The following is a 14011-nucleotide window of genomic DNA, read 5'->3' as shown; positions in this document are numbered from 1 at the left end:
ATAGTTGGGAATTGCCACAGTGAAATGTATTGACAATACATTCATTATTTGATCCTTACATGGACCTAGCTAATGCTTTAAGTTAAAAGTTGGAGGACCAACCATAATTAAACTACTACTAGAGGGTCCTCAGCAAAAACTTTTAAATAACTCCTCTGGCGATAATCCCTTTTTGGAGACATTTTTAATGAAAAAACAAATGTGTTATTTTAATGCTCATAATGGTAAGACTAGATAATTTAGAAGTGCTAATATTCAGTATTTACCTTCAACTGTAGCAAAGGGGTGGAGTTTCTTGCAAGGCTGTTTTGTTTTTGTTCTTATATAAAAAAGTAGAAAACTGCCTCAGAGATTATTGGGAGAAAGTTAGTTTTAGGAATTGTGAATCAGTAATTTTAATTCTATTTCCTGGTAATAAGATGTGTGTCAGTGTTACACATAGCTTATTTGGGTGGTGGCAGGCATCAATACTATATGCTTACACCCTAGAAGCCAGTGCTGTTCCTTGGAATGAGGAGACTGCAGATTACAAATTGTGTGTTAGGAAACTGGGGGTGGAGGGAGATAAACCATTGCAGATACTCATGTCTGTTATCTCATTTATTTATTTGTGCTATCTCACAAGCATATTTGAATATACTTGGTATCTTACAGTGCAATTTAGCTGTCTTTCACTAGTTGTTTATTAACTGGAGTTTGGTTCCTGCAATTGGCATTTCCCAATGTCTATGTTTCCTTCCAGTATATGAGTTGCCTCTGAATCCATTCAGTTGTAGACTATGTCAAGCATTTAGTTGCATTTTCTTCATTGGATCCATTTTCTTTATCTCTGTATTTCTGTGGTAGAGCAAGCACAGTGTGCTCAACAACGAGACTGGATGCTATCAGATTGACCTTTCTGGGGTGCAGTCCAGTCCATTGTGTATGGAAGTCCTGGGCTGCCCAGATGACACAACCTGCCTCTTGGCCTCACTCATGTGGTCCAAAGGAAAGCAATACACTTGGCAACAGCTTGGAGTTGCTGGAAGGAGGCATACAAAACACCACCCTCCCACCTTAAGGGCTCTCCTTGTGATTTGTGTAGGGTTTACTCCTTAGCCTTATCTTCCAAAGATGTCCCACACAGTAAGCACATAAGAACTGTGTGCTGATCTCCTTTGTTAATTGATTGCACTTTTTGTTTAGATCTGAAGACAGAAAGGCCAAGCTTAATTAAGTTCACAAGAGATCTAGTCATTTAAAGCTCCATGGCTATGGAAATCATTAGGAATCTAAGAAACTGGGGGATAAAAAAGGTGGAAACATTTAACCCTGTACTTTTCTAGAGTGTCATTATACATTTGCTTAAAGGAGCAGACAGATTACATGTCTGTGTTTTGGATTAATGGAAGTTCAGTGCGGAATATTGTTCAGTAGTTATTTGAGGCATTTCTTTGTTCTGCAAAAACCTTCTTCCCCCATTTTTTTAAAAAATCTCTGAAGTTTAGTCCACTGAAATCAACATGTTGTAGTAGTGCATGTTATACCTCTACATGTAGCAGTGGAAAGTTCATAAAAGATATGTAGAATGCACATTCAGCTATCTTAGCCTGTGAAGCTTAGCCAAGTGCTTAATGCATCAGCTAGAAACTGTAACAAATCTTCTTGAACAATTCCAAAGGGCCCTAGAGAAATAATTAGATTTTACCAGGTCACAACTGCCACAGAATACTAAAAGGTTTTTGAAAATGCTACATCAGATTCCCCTTGTGTTGCCTTTACTATTTAGACTCCATAGGTGCCTGCTGTTCATCTGTGTGCAGAAAGGTGGGTTATTTGCCAGAACAAGGTGTAGGTTGAGGATATGGCTATTACTAAAACAAAGTGTTATATCACTTGTTCCACTGCATAATGTAGTGTAAGGACAGTGTGTGCTAGAAAAGCAACAAATTTCTCTATCCAATTAAAAAGTAACAAAAAGGGTTGTAGATAGGATTTTGTTTACTGAACATTGCAGGAGATATTGGTTGCCACAAAATGGAGTTAGTTGTTGTAAGTGACATATATTGATATTTAATGTTGGTAGATAATGATTTCCCTGGTGACAGATTGGTGTATGAATCAGAACTGTAGTTTGATTAGCCGAATGGATTTCTAATTATAAGACTTCGGTAGTTGTAGTACAACTATTTTTTTGTGTGATCCAAATGATACTAGTATGTTATCTATAATACACTGTTTAATAAATAAAGTCAAACCCTGTTTGCCATGAAACCACCATGTTGACATGGGGTGGGGGTCATATGTACCTCAACACTGAAGAAAATTCATGATACTTTCTGTCAGTCTTCTACTACTCCATACTACAGGTAGTCCTTAACCATGATAAGGTGTAAAGTACCATGTAATTTAGTGAAAAATCTGTGGTTTTATTCTTTTTTTTGGGGGGGGGTCAAATTTATACCTGTCGGGATAAGAACAAAAAATAGATATATGTAATGTGATAGGCGTTAAATTGAACCTGCCTAATGCTGTTAAAATATCATGTCTAGAAGTGCTTTTGATGCACCCATGAGAAAGGAATATAGAGGGTGAAAAAGCAATATTTCATCTGTTTTCATAAAAGACAAATTATTTATTTCCGTAACTTGACTGCATTCTTCTTTCTCCAATTCGTAATGATACTGCAATCACATTTCAAATCAGAAATCCAATCCAGAGATCATTCTTTATTATAACAAAACTAATGGTGGTATAGACACCCATGATCAGACGGGAGCTACATACACTCCAAACACATTTCATGTTGGAAGTTATTTATGAAGTGACCATGGACATAATTAGGCTAACTTCAACCATGCCCATGTACTGGACCAGGCATCCCCAAACTCAGCCCTCCAGATGTTTTGAGACTACAATTCCCACTATCCCTGACCACTGGTCCTGTTAGCTATGGATGATGGGAGTTGTAGTTCCAAAACATCTGGAGGCCAAGATTGGGGGTGCCTGTACTGGACCATCACCACCAAAAAAAGGTTGTACTGGAATGGTTGAAGTTACCCCTGGACCAATGGAATATTTATTTTATTTATATTCCACATTTCTTCAAAGGAGCTCATGGTGATGTACATGGTTCTCCCAAGTGAGGATCTGAAACCTTTTTTCTCCCAGGTCTTAGTCCAACAATCTTAACTGCTACAGCACATGTTAATGTATAAGGATTTATGCATGCAGAGGAAAAAGGACAAGAAAGGGTTAATTTCAATGTGCTGTTTAATTTGGGTGTGTTTGGTCCTGCACCTGCAGCTTGTTAAATATGTGAGAATGACCTAGCACAAGCTACAGGTTTTTTAAAGGTTCAGATTATGTATTTATTTAATTTATATCCCACCTTTTCTCCAGGGAACTTAAGGTGGCATACATGCTTCTCTCCCCGTCCCCCATTTGATCCCACAACAACCCTGTGAGCCTAGGTAGGGCTGAGAGGCAATGACTGGCCCAAGGTCACCCAGTGAGCTTCATGGCCAAGTGGGAATTTGAACCCTGGTCTCCCAAGTCCTAGTCCAGCATTCTTAACCACAATAGTACACTGGCTCTCAGTATAAATTCTGTTGCATTTAAGGCAAGTTTGCTCTTGGCTCCCACCCTTGGCCAGAGCATAATCTATGCTGCTGGGAAGACTGTATCTACAGCTGTATGTAACTGAAACTGTATTATACTGTCAGTAAAACAACTGACTCTTCCTATAACGGGTGTTTCTCTGTTATTTTGGCACACTCCGCTGGCATTAGGATGGGCACTCTGCGCATGCCTCAACACTAAAGCACACCAATACACTTTTACTTCCATGTCACCTTCCTGTATATTTTTTAGTTTTATTGGGCTACGGCTCCAAACTTATGTACACTTATTAATCCAGAATAGGGTGGGTTTTTTGCTCATCAGAGATCGTTCTTCTTACTTCAGATGACACCAAACTTTCTGAAGTACAGAGCCTTATGCCAGGTAAGGCCACATGATAGTATTGCAACATCTGTTTCAGTCTTTTAAAGGTCAAGTGAGGCAGCCAAGATTGAGGACTTAGTGTACCACTGGAAAGAGTTTTGCAACACTGTCATGGCTGTGCATGCAACTCCTCCAGTCTGAACTATATATTAGCATTGTTGCATCCATTACTCTGAGTGCACTTTGACATTCTTTTTCCCTGATGAAAAAGGAACACTGCCACTTTAACATGGAAGCTTCTCCTGTTCTTCAAAGGCTAGGAGATTTAGGTGGGTTGGACTGCTTCTTCTGGCCTAGGAAAAGAACCTTTTGAAAGGGCAGGGAACAGTAAATGCGACAAATGTGTCTACACATCTACAATCAATAGCTTCTTTGTCAGGGAAGCAAATCAGCACTCAGGTTGCATCCATATAACAATATTTTATTTAACAAAATTTATATACTGCTTGGGACACGGGTGGCGCTGTGGGTAAAGCTTCAGCGCCTAGGACTTGCCGACCGCATGGTCGGCGGTTCGAATCCCCGCGGCGGGGTGCGCTCCCGTCGTTTGGTCCCAGCGCCTGCCAACCTAGCAGTTCGAAAGCACCCCCGGGTGCAAGTAGATAAATAGGGACCGCTTACCAGCGGGAAGGTAAACGGCGTTCTGTGTGCTGCGCTGGCTCGCCAGATGCAGCTTGTCACGCTGGCCACATGACCCGGAAGTGTCTGCGGACAGCGCTGGCTCCCGGCCTCTAGAGTGAGATGAGCGCACAACCCTAGAGTCTGGCAAGACTGGCCCGTACGGGCAGGGGTACCTTTACCTTTTTATATACTGCTTGTTTGTAAGAGAATAATGGTTTACGTTTTCTGTGCATTATATCAGCTGCTGAATTGGGAACTATGATATAAATAGGATGTTGCAAACATGTGTGGGAATGCACATCTTACTGGGGTGCTCTCTATCTGCATTGCATTCAGACAGTGCACATTGAAATATGCATCTCTATTCATATCTTGCATGAAAAAGCCATGCATAAGCTACATTTTTAAGTAAGGTTGGAACATCTGTGCTTTGATTTCTCAATACACTCAGAGGAGTGGGAAATTAATAGCTTGTCTATCTTGATTCAATTATTTTATTTATTTTCCATACAACCAAAAAACAGAAAGCAACTTAAAACCAAAACATCTTCAGATCTAGTCGTTCCTGTTTCTGGATTATTGGATAGAGTGAAGCTGAGGATCCCTTGTTAGTTTATGAGTCTTCTATGTTTTACTCATGGGGTATGTTTTACATGCCCCTGTCAAGTCAATTAATATGAGGAGGTGGGATCCCTTTTACTTCCAGTATGCATCACACCACTTCTTTGATCACTCAGACCTTCCTCCCCACTGCTCCCCCTGAAAACTCCTCCTTTGATCTTGACATTTCTCTCTTATTTCAGTGAATTGGCACCTTCCAAGTATGCAAGGACTACTAGTCTTGATTCTTTACAAAACACTGTTTTGAGGAAAAACAAAACATGATTCTATTATGTCAAATGACCATAGAGCAGTTGCTCCTTGAGGGGAAAGTTCTCCTTGTATGTAATAAAATGGTTACACTTTACAATGCAAGATACCCAAACAAGTCAAAGAGCTGAGCTGAGGATTTGATAGAGAAAGAGGATGAGAAAGTCTTCAGATCATTAATCCTCAATGACTAACAGTTTCTAGGCAATAGGACTTTATTTTCCATTAGGTAAGATGGTGGCGAATAAACAAACCTTTTGCATTTAAAAAAAAATCTGAGCTGGGGGAGGGCTTCTAATCAACAGCCAAGTGTTAACTTCACCTTTGAGATTTTAGCACTTGAAAATCAAGAGGATCTAGCAGCTTTTCAAAATACCAAACACTTGCCAAACCGAGGGATGCATCTGATCTTGCTTTCTATGCATAAAATTTTTAATGTTAGATGAGTTGCATCTATTTTCCATGGAAAGTTCCACTTTTCTATACCAGCTTCTGCATTTGCTATAGAAAATAGACATAGGTGAGCCTATGTGAACTCTCACCCTTCACCACCTGCTGTTGCTAGATGTACTGAAAGGATGTTAATTCCATGTAGAAAAATGGTTATGTATGGAATGCAGTGCCACTCAATGGAGGCAAGCTTCTGCATTGTAGGAAAATGTGTACTTATTGTTTACATATCAGTAGCTGTGATGAAAATTCAAATTGCTTTTTTGTTGGGTACAGCCCTGTAAGGGCATTTATTTAGAACATACGTAGGCCACCTTTAGGAGTTAAAACACCATGAAGGCAGATTTCATGATGAAATATTAAGATACATCACAATACAACCAAAGTTTTCCATCCACTAATAAAACCAGCTGTAGCAAAACAAAATTTCCCATTGACTTGACTAGCAAGGCCAGTCTAAAATTACAAACCTTGATCAAAATGTTGGTGTTGCTTGTGCTCTTCTTAGGCAAACAAGCAAACAAGTTAGACAGGTATTCAAAGAATTTTGTCTTCTAATAAATCAAAGGCTGCTTGCCATTATCAATGATTCTCTTAGGTTGTTCTGATTAAAGTTGGCACTGTCTATATTTCTAATTAGATCAGCATTTTATAATAAATTCTAAACATTGTTACTTTCACACAATTAAATGTCCTTATAATACTGCTGCTTTTTTCTTCTTCCTTAATAATTACCAAATAATTACTATTTTAGTGTCCACCTCCTGGCAGAGAACATAATTAAATAAGGAAGCCAAGCTTTGGGCTTTGGTTTTGCAAAACAATTGCCTAAAATTTGACCATGCCACAATACCTTCAAACTGTTTACTTAAATAAATAAACAAAAGGCAGTAATGGATCCTGTTCAGTCAAAAACACACATCTGCCATGCGTACTAGATACTGGAAAACACATTCAGGCCTTAAAAGTAGAATGCTTGAGCAGATTTTTTTAATTCTATAAGTAGTATTAATCTTTAAGTGTGACCATATCTAAAGGGATAACTACAAGTGTTTTTACTCTTGTTTGCACTGTATGTGGGTGTGTGATTGTGATATAAATATAGCCTGTCATATTTCATACTGTAATCTGTGTTTGAGAAAAAGACACAGAACAACTTGTAACTATTGCTTTATTTTTTGTGAGCTTGTTGTGTCTTGTGGCTAAATCCAAGCATATAGTAAACTTACTCTTTGGGATCTGAATAACCCACAGTTGACATCTTGTGTATCACTTCCCTGTGTGTGCATTTTTAGAAACAGAAAAGCCCCTGGAGTACTTTTACTATTCAGTTATTGTATGAAACTGTTTTTCTGTGGAAAGATTTTTTAAAAATGGATCACCTGGCAAAGACCAAGTTGTCTCCCTGAGTAACAGACTGTGACAATACATGTCAGAGATTCCTGCTGCTTTGAAGACTGTGTTTATTTTTGCTTTGAATATGCCTGGCACTCCAGAAAGCAACTGTGAAAGCAGCAGTGCCTGCTGGTATAGCTATGGCCTTCCTACTGCTATTTCTTAGTAGGTTGCCTTAGAAATCAAAAGAACATCTATATGCAGTGCTGTCGTAGGTATATCTGAATAATTGATTTAGAAAGTTATCTCATTTCCTACCATACTCTCACTAATTAGATGGAATAGTGATGCACCTTATTTTGACATACCTTTCGATTAATTTAGAGGTGGTGTGGGGAAACCGTTGCCCCCCCCCCCAGTTTTTGCTGAAGTGCAGTTCCCATCAGCGCCAGCACGTACAGTGGTAGCTCGGGTAACATATGCTTCAGGTTACATACGCTTCATGTTACGGACTCCGCTAACCCAGAAATAGTGTTTCAGGTTAAGAACTTTGCTTCAGGATGAGAACAGAAATCGTGTTCCGGCAGCGCGGCAGCAGCAGGAGGCCCCATTAGCTAAAGTGGTGCTTTAGGTTAAGAACAGTTTCAGGTTAAGTACGGACCTCCGGAACAAATTAAGTACTTAACCTGAGGTACCACTGTATATTCAATGGCCAGGAAGGATGGGAGTTATAGCTCAGCAAGATCTACAGAGCCAAAGCTTCCTTCACACCTGATTCAGTTGTCTTTCTGTAATACTTCTTTGCATTTTGTACCTTCCATAAGAGTTTTTGCCTTCCATATTGCCTTTTGTTAATTATACTTTCTACACGTAATGTGCTAGTTTGCTCATGATTGTTGTCTCTTCCTGACCAACCCAGCTTAAAGCTGCTTCACATGCAATTGTTTCCTCCATCAAGGAAAATTGTAATATAGTGGGGTCGCGTCATTTAACTTAAGTGAATTCAACTATATAAGCCCAGGAAAAAAAGTACTCCACAGCAGGATATCTGCTGCTGCAGTTCCTGCAAAAGCAGTGATGAATCCTTTTGTTTTCCTTGTTCCTCCTTTCCTCTGCTAGGATTCCATCCTTTGTTTTAAGGATCTGTTAAAGCATTTCTCTTCAGCCTTGTCAGGACCTGACCACCTTAGTTTCTCTCTGCCTGCCCCCATCACCTTCCTTGCTTTCCTGGATTCTTTCCCCTTGGAGGAAAGCTCTTTCTATCAGTCAAGGAGGAGTCCTTCAGGCCACCCACTAGTGTGTTATTGTTGCTGCTGCTGTTGGGTGTTTTTACCTTCTCTGCTTGGAAAATGTTCCTCTACATCTACATTTATCTACATCTGTCTACATTTTCTAAAAACTGTCTTGCATTGAGCATGTCAGGACCCGTGTTCTGAATATTTAATTTTATTTTGTGGATCAACGAGCTCTCCAACTATTTGCAGCTCTACCTCTCTTTCAAATCAGAACCAGTGAAGGCAGTGAAGGTCCTGTGTGAGTGCCTGGAGGCGGTTGGAGGTTGGATGGCGGCTAACAGATTGAGGTTGAATCCTGACAAGACAGAAGTACTGTTTTTGGGGGACAGGAGGCGGGCAGGTGTGGAGGATTCCCTGGTCCTGAATGGGGTAACTGTGCCCCTGAAGGACCAGGTGCGCAGCCTGGGAGTCATTTTGGACTCACAGCTGTCCATGGAGGCACAGGTCAAATCTGTATCCAGGGCAGCTGTTTACCAGCTCCATCTGGTACACAGGCTGAGACCCTATCTGCCTGCGGACTGCCTTGCCAGAGTGGTGCATGCTCTGGTTATCTCCCGCTTGGATTACTGCAATGCGCTCTACGTGGGGCTACCTTTGAAGGTGACCCGGAAACTACAACTAATCCAGAACGCGGCAGCTAGACTGGTGACTGGGAGCGGCCGCAGAGACCACATAACACCGGTCTTGAAAGACCTACATTGGCTCCCAGTACGTTTCCGAGCACAATTCAAAGTGTTGGTGCTGACTTTTAAAGCCCTAAACGGCCTTGGTCCAGTATATCTGAAGGAGCGTCTCCACCCCCATCGTTCTACCAGGACACTGAGGTCCAGCACCGAGGGCCTTCTGGCAGTTCCCTCACTGCGAGAAGCCAAGTTACAGGGAACCAGGCAGAGGGCCTTTTCAGTAGTGGCGCCTTCCCTGTGGAACACCCTCCCACCAGATGTCAAAGAGAACAACAACTACCAGGCTTTTAGAAGACATCTGAAGGCAGCCCTGTTTCGGGAAGCTTTTAATGTTTGATGTATTATAGTATTTTAATATTCTTTTGGAAGCCGCCCAGAGTGGCTGGGGAATAAATTATTATTATTATTATTATTATTATTATTATTATTATTATTATTATTATTATTATTGACTATGGCAGTCCTGATGTAATGGTTTTAGCTTTTGCTTGTTCTCATTTTCACATTTTGAATAGCATCATTTTAATATTACCCCTGCTTTCTTCCAGCTGCAAGAGAACTAGGTTTTAATTTGTTGTTGTTTAAGTGTGAGATTCACTGTTTGGAACTACCTGACAGTTCTAAAGAATGATCAGCTAAAGCAGTAGCTGTGAGAGGGGGAATGGCTGGAAAGGAGAGGGATTACTGCTCCCCTATTGGGATTAAATCTTAGAGGGGAGCAGAGGAAGGGGAGGTTATTTATCCGTGCATGAGCAGAGAGACTTCATCCAGAGAAGTCCATGCCTCAGCATGACTGTCTTGGTGTGTGTATGTGTGTGCATTCCCTTATCCTTCCCCAGATTCCAGTTAGTATTGACCAGAATCAAGGATTGATGTTCTTTTTTCATAGTATTGAGACCCTGATTTGTGGTTGCTGGTGCTTTTAGATTGCTATTATTAAACATAGGTACTGAATATAGCAAGGGACTAGCAAGAGATGTGGCTGAGTCCTCTGCATTGTGTGTTTTGTAGTCCTTGTTCGGGTTGGCTACCTGTCTAGAATAGGGATACCAACTGGTGGTCTATGGTTCAGATATTATTTCTGGAGCAGCTGCTCCTGAAAGCTCTATCAAATTTAACAAGAGTTTAAAAAAAATGGGGAGGGGGGAGGAAGTAAGATGTATATGAGACCCTTCTAACCCCTGGATCCAGCAAGTGCAAAAATATAAGCCAGGCTAGCTTCCTGTGTTGAGGTGATGGGTCATTAATAGAAACAAAGGTAAGAGGCTCTGTGTGAGACTGCAAATGGGTGGAGCCATTCCCTTAGCTCATGTTAATTAGAAGGACGAAGCCAGAATTTGGAGTTGAGTTGCAGTGATATGAGCTGGAAGTAAAGCAGCAAGTTGGAGAGAGCATCAGAGCAACATTTAAGAGCAATGTTTGATTTCTGTTTGAATCTAAGGCTGCGGCTTTTGGGGTGTTGAAGCTGTGAACCCCTCCATCACAGGTTGTATATATGTATAAATAAACCATATATCATAAAGGCACCACAGTCTCTGCTGTGCCTCATTCCCAAAAAGAAACATGAACCCTGGGTTCATGGAACTCCTGGAATGTCACACTGGAACTGGATATGTCACACTGCTCGGATATTGGGTTGGTGTCCAACAGTAGTATGTTAAAATGTGTGCACAGTTTCATTAGCAATGTAAAGAAAAACTTTTAAGAAACAGAGTGGTTGAACACTAACTTTAACAGTTCTCTGCTGGACTTGGATGCTAATATACAAATTTGTATATGTCTGAATGTGAAGCCCTTACTGGAAGGCACCAATTTGGTTATGGAGCACAGTGTAGCAGAATACATTTCCTTCCTTGCCACTCACTGTCTCAAAAATAGAATGGCCCTAAATACTTTTTAAAATAACTTTTCCTAACCTTTTATTCTTTCCAGTGCTTTCCTTTTCTTTCTGTTTGATCCAGGGTTAGATCACAACTTCTAGTGTCCTTTCCATAGCAATATATTTCCTTTTCATTACAAGGAAAACAAGGGACTTTATTTATTTACTTTTTTTGAATACTGTAAACTGAATCACAGTTCAGTTGGGTGAGAAAATTACTCATGATTCAAGTTTATAGTGCTTAAAACCTGAAATTGAGAAGCCACTATAGGTGCTAATGCCAGTCTGCAGAATCAGTTTACTACTATAGCATGATCTCATCAATTGGGTGTTGTTTGTCCCTCAAGCAAGCATGAAACAGCCTCTGAGGGAACTCCCCCCCCCCCTAGTTTTTATTATTGTTTCCTTAGCCCCTGTTTTGAGAGGAAGGATTGTTCTCAAATTTTGGGGTGGAGTCTTAGGGTAGGTTTTGTGCATTTGACCCAAGGCCTTTCCCTTCCACAATTTGAGCTGTGGTCTGGAACAGATCATGTTGCATTTAATTGATAAAAATATTCCACTTGGGGTTGACACTAGCACTGCTTATCCTTTTCTATCAGACAATACAAGTATTAACTAGCAGCTCTGTAATCACTGAGAATCCTTTTGAAATGCATTGAGTTTTGGTTATATAATGAATTAAAGATTGGAATATTACTTAACCACACTTAACTCTAAAATCCAGATGGCTGTGGTGAACTTAGAATATGTAAAAGCATTTGAAGGACTTGATATGTGTAAATAAAATAGTCCATAATTTGCGAGACAAGGGTGGAAGAAGAAAGCATATGCAGCTGGTCTCTTAGAAGTGGAAACTCTTTAAGTTTAAAGTTTGGCGTGTCAGCAAAGTAAGACCTATAAATCAGCCAGAGTAATGGAGGTGTCATGTGGTCCTGGACACTTACTCCATTGAGGAAATGTGCTTCTACATTGTGTGACTGAATGTGCTGCTAGTGGCAAGAGTGGTAAAGGGAGAAAATGGACAATGAAAAAGAATGGCTTAGTTAGCATGTGGTTTGAAAAAGAGAGAGCTTTTTCATTTATTTAAAAGCTATACCTTTCAGGGCCCCCACCCCCTTGCAGCTTACAAAGCACAATTAAAAACCAACACATTTGGGGGTAAGAAAATCTAATAAAAGACTAAAGCTGGAGCAAGAAAAAGTCCCTTAAAGCCTACCTCATAATAGTCAAAATAAAATGCAGAAACAAATATATTTTAAAGATCTGTTTCAAAAGAAACAAAGAAAAAAGAACCCCACCCTGACCAAGATGGGATCATATATATTTATTTGGGGAAAGCCTGCTAAAGATATCAGGCTACCACTGTAAAGGCTCTGCTTTCAGAATCTAGATAGGCAATGCTATGTTCGATCTTACCTAGTTTGGAACCAAGTGAGGGTAGGATAGATGTATGCAAATGCAAACATACTTCACATATGTTAAGGTGCTGCCACAACCTACGTTTTTATATGTTGATGTAACTCACTTTGAACAGATTGTCAGAACAATTATGTTTTTCTAGCATAATATAAAGTACGAATACAAAGTACAAATACTTTATCGGCTTTTTAAATAGTGTATTTACCAATGGTTGAGTAAAGACTTCAGTAATATATAAATTGGGAAGTGGACTCAGACAGTAATCCTTGGATGCAAATAGGAGACTTCTGGTTAACATGGCAATAGGTCAGGCAGCTGGCTCTGGAGCTCTGCAGATAACACAATTGTGTTTTAACTTATTTTAAACCAGATACAAATGGGATGTTAGAGCACAGTTTCTTCTGCACGTGAGCATGGCTTTGTGAGAGCCAAAAGAGAGATGGCATTAGTTGCCTAATTAACAAGTGTGTGAAAGCTTGTTTGTTTTTAAATAGTGTGTGCAGGAGGTTGAATCAATGCTGGCCAAGGGGAGATGAGTGCTTTATCTTTTCCCAATATGTGGTCTTCAGTGGCGTAGCATGGGTTGTCAGCACCCGGGGCAAGGCAAGTAATTTGCGCCCCCTAACCCGTGATTTTAGTAGGGGCAGAGAGCTGCGAGTGCGAGTGTGCCCCCCCAGATGTTGCGCCCGGTGCGGCCGGCCCCCCTGCACCCCCACGCTACGCCACTGGTGGTCTTGATCAGGATCAAGCTCTATATGTCTGCTATTTCCATCATGAAGAAAGCTCCTATTCATGAATTTAGCAGTGTAGTAGGAGATGGCATAATACAAAACAGACTTCTGGTCAAATTCTAGAACAGGGAGCCCCCTTTGGTTTGTCCAATAGCAAGGGGTATTCATGGGTTTACCACCACTAAATCTTGATGTTCCACTTGGCTGTGAGAACTACCTAGCAAGAACCATAAAGAGGGCCTTGCTGGATCAGACCAAAAGTCCACCCAGCATCCTTGTTCAAACAGTGGCTAATGAGACTTTTGGAATCAGGTTTTTGCTCCTAAAATGATGACCTCCCATGCTTTATGTGAAGGCTCACAATTCTCAATGGTTAGAAAACCGTTCACTCATCCTATAGTGCAAAACAGATGCTAGTCTCAATTTGATATAGCATGGGCACAGTAGCTGCATGTTCAGGGGTGTGTGGGGGGGGGGTAATGGGAGTTAATGGGGAATACATCACAGCAGGGGGACGTGGGGCCTAGGGCTTGCCTATCAGAAGGTTGGCGGTTCAAATCCCCGTGACGGGGTGAGCTCCTGTTGTTCGGTCCCAGCTCCTGCCCACCTAGCAGTTTGAAAGCATGTCAAAGTGCAAGTAGATAAATAGGTACTTCTCTGGCAGGAAGGTAAACGCCGTTTCCGTGCACTGCTCTAGTTAGCCAGAAGTGGCTTAGTCATGCTGGCCGCATGACCCGGAAGCTG

General features: G+C 40.8%; 1 protein-coding gene and 1 long non-coding RNA gene across 8 annotated transcripts in view; both read left to right on the top strand.

Moving 5' to 3' along the window:
- The window catches only part of MACROD2 (mono-ADP ribosylhydrolase 2), a 1043571-nt gene that overhangs the window by 78341 nt on the left and 951219 nt on the right, over positions 1 to 14011 (top strand). The window lies entirely within an intron of this gene.
- Positions 1 to 14011, top strand: part of LOC309528318 — a 66773-nt gene that overhangs the window by 18466 nt on the left and 34296 nt on the right. The gene's annotated exons all lie outside the window — the stretch shown is intronic.

Source organism: Podarcis vaucheri (genome assembly GCF_965113315.1).
Source record: "Podarcis vaucheri genome assembly, chromosome: 3".
Taxonomy (NCBI): domain Eukaryota; kingdom Metazoa; phylum Chordata; class Lepidosauria; order Squamata; family Lacertidae; genus Podarcis; species Podarcis vaucheri.
This window is presented reverse-complemented; position numbering and strand designations above follow the sequence as displayed.